Source organism: Armigeres subalbatus, chromosome 3 (assembly GCF_024139115.2).
Source record: "Armigeres subalbatus isolate Guangzhou_Male chromosome 3, GZ_Asu_2, whole genome shotgun sequence".
Lineage (NCBI taxonomy): Eukaryota > Metazoa > Arthropoda > Insecta > Diptera > Culicidae > Armigeres > Armigeres subalbatus.
The window spans coordinates 112,266,337-112,270,102 of NC_085141.1; positions in this window are offsets into that span (position 1 = coordinate 112,266,337).

Here is a 3,766-nt window from a genome sequence, read left to right on the forward strand (position 1 = left end):
ACCGAGATGAAGTGGAGTTGGTGATGATGTGTGCTAGATGGAGATATGTTTGACGTAGTTGAATAGTTTGTTAACCTTGAAACGCTTGTGACATATGACAACGATGGTATCCGTGAAGTGACATCCGCTGCGCTGCTGCGAATAAGGCTTCCAATGGTTTACGTAACCAGCTTAAGGACCGTATCATGCAATCATAAACTATTGCGTAATATACGCGTAATACATCCAGGTTTTTTTTACGCGGTTGGAATTCATTTATTTCTCGGTTAACCCAAAATTTCACAGCTTTTTAAATACCACCTGAATTTTCTTTATTTTTTTGTGAATTTTTTCGTGGGGTTAACTCATTGTTTCATTGACTCTAAAGGTCTTAAACGACTAAAACCAAACCGTGTAAAAAACCTGGGTGTATATAGCGGGAAACTAGTAAACTATCGAGTGTGAAATTGAGAAAATAAAGTAAATCATAGAAAAAGACTTCAGGGGGCATGCAAAAGATAAATAACTTTAACGTTGCTCATGCATCTGGCACAATTTATTCATATGGCCGACGGTTTTTCCTTGCTGATTGCGTTGAATACGGAATTTTAGTTAAACACCATATAGGGTTGAGGATGGTATTCCAGGCTGGGTCCACAAAACCCGGCCCAGGCTGTGAAACCAAAGTTAGGAACATTAGTTTGCCAAAATTTTTCCATAATCATGTGTGCTTTCTTGAGAACTTAGGACGCAGCTTGATGAATTTAAACTTAAAGATGCAATTGTAGGTGTGCCGAAGCGCAATAGCCTGCCAGGAGTACATACTTGCCAATACCCAATTTTTTAAATATAAAAAACTTATATGGCGTAGCCACTTTGTATCTTGAAAATGCGAGCGTTATGGAGAAATTGAGCATCCTAGAAATTGACCTTCCTCATCCAATTACCTCAATGCATTGGCTCGCATCAATGCAGTCTCCCAACCTCCTATCCGATCCCACCCTTCCTCTGGAGATCAAACCCTACCTCCAGTGGAACATTAACGGATTTTGGAATAACTTACCCAACCTCGACATGTGACATTACAGGCGATTTTTCTGCCCCTATCCTCTTCTTGGGGAGATAAAAGGTCATTACCCAGCCTGGGGAGATCTTAGGTCAGATCCCCGAGCGATCGCACTTCTAGAAGTATTTGAGACGGCAGACCTAGTGCCTCTCAATAATGGGTTATCCACCGTTCAGTCCTTTCTCCCTGCTCTCAAGTGGGAAGTGTATTTCGATTTATTTGGGAGCAACCACTTTCCAATTTTGGTCACCGCCCACGCATCTCCACCGAACATCTCCCGAAGGCCGCGATGGCGCTAAGATGCAGCCGATTAGAAGGCATATGACCACCATATTCGAAGCGCACAAGAGCAAAATAAACCGTCAACTCTACCCAACTTCACCTAAACCATGTTAGTTGCAGCCGGTGTTACAATCCCACAATCCAGTAGTCGGCCAGGGCGGAAGGCATTCCGCAGGTGGTCTGATCAAACGCGTCGGATGGTGAAAGCAAGAATAAAAGCCCTCTGTGCACTCAGGAGGCTTCCCGCTGGTCATCCAGGCAAGTTAAGTGCGTTACAGTTGTACAAAGAGAAACATTATGGATGCAGGTCAGTCATTCAAGAGGCCAAGAGGAAACAGTCTGAAGATTGTATCAACTCTGCTAACCCGACTCAATCCGCCGTTGAACTATGGTGAACAGCGCAAGTGGCAAGCGCAGATTCTTCCCCATTCACCTCGATGCTCAAGATCGTACCATCTCCGATCTACTTGAGGTAGCTAAATCACTAGTGAATACTTCCCAACATTAGCATAGTTCCAGAGGACCATCGTCCTCTGCCAAACTTTCTAAGAGTAGCGGACAGTCGTCAGGTCCAGATGGAATAGGGTACCCCATGTCAAAGAACCGCCTCCCCCAGCAAAATACTGTTTCTCGAATTGGTCAATCAGGCTTGGACTGGCCAAATCTTCCCTGATGAGTGGCGATAAAGTTTCGTTATTCCAATCCCGAAAACCAGCGTTTCCTCTCGAGAAACTCCGCCCAATCTCGCTGACCTCCTGCGTATCCAAGGTCGGCGAGAGGTTAGTAAACCGCCGGCTACGTGAAGAACTCGAAACAGATGGCAGATTCGGTTTTTGGCAGCACGCCTTCCGCCCAGGCTATGGAACGGGCTCCTGCTTCTCTGGCTTGGGAGACGTCCTACAGGACGCCTTCAAGAAGGGCAGACACATGGACCGACATTTCGAAGGCGTTCTACAGGACATGAACACCTTTCGTTTTCAACTTTGTCCGGAATTTCCAAACAGGTTACTCCTTCCAAGTACTAATTGGAAATCAGGCTTCGAGAAAAAACTACCGCACCCCAAGGGTCTGTCTTGGCTGTTACTCTGTTTCTCATCACCATGAACGGTGTGTTTCGCTTCTTACTTCTTACTTACATCTACATTTTTATATACGCCGACGGAATTCTGTTGATTGTCGTCGGTGACACTCCAGCACACAAGCGGATAAAAGCACATCCTTGCCTTCAGTGCCGTTCTCCGCTGGGCTACTCGGTGGGGTTTCCATGACCGCCAGCAAGTCCGTCCGTAGGCACGTTTGCTTGCAGAGCGAGACATGAGCTATCCGGTCCGAACATAAAGTTAGGGGTACACCCCATGGTTTTACGGATGAGTCGGGATCGTGGTCACAGAGAAAAATCTGGAAGTCTCGGACAGCTTCCCGAACATTTGCAGCATTTTTTCCGCTAATGCCGCTTTAATTTTCGTCGCCGCATAGAGAAAACCGATCTTAATCTTGACAGATTCTGCCAGCGAAATTTGAGAGCATCCTTGTCAACATCCTTGCTCGAACACAATGTTTTCCTGAATTCTAGGGCACATCCGTCCCTCTGGGGGATACCAAAACCTGGATAAAAAAGATATTGTGGGAAGACTGGGACCGCAGTTGGTGATCGCCACCACCTCTTCCTGGACACACCTCCCTTAAATGAGAAATCAGCAGGTCATCTCCCGGCTGGTCACACTGTGAAACCTGCGATGTTCCTAACTAAGTATGTACAACATTACCTCTGCCAGTACCCCAAATACCAAGCCTGCAGGGAGGCGTATGGGATACCCAACAGCATCAGGAACGCTCTTGCATACGATACCGCCAGTATCACCGCCCTCCTCTGCTTTCTCAAAGCTGGGGGCTTAATTCGTCACATTTAGACACAACATTCTTCGGGACTCGCGAGTAATATTGCGGGTATAAGACCCAGTATCCGAGGCGCACGTGCACTCCTGGGCTTCATCCAAGGTTTTAAGTCACATCCTACCAGTAATAAGGCAGCCCCAACCCGGACCTTAAGTCCCTTTGCGTTTTTTCAACGCTGCATTATTCCAAAACGATCAGTTGCTAACGAGTCATCAGATTCTTCTCCAATCGCTATGATCCCATGGCTTGCGAGATCGACTTGACTTACTATGTCGATTCTGTCTTATATGACAGGTGCGAATGGATTTACATTTTTCTGTGGCGTTGAAGAAGGATGTACTCTTTGTGGATTTCCCAAACTTGCATCTTACGGATGATCAAAGCTCGCAGACGCCCAGGCTGGAATTGAACCAATGCCGACTGGGTTGGAAGTCAGGCATGCTTGGCACCAACCAAAACATCGCTGATAATAAAAGCTTAATAAATAGGTAAAAGGCAGAAAGTAGATAATCCTTTTTTCGGAAAGTAATAGTACACCAGTAA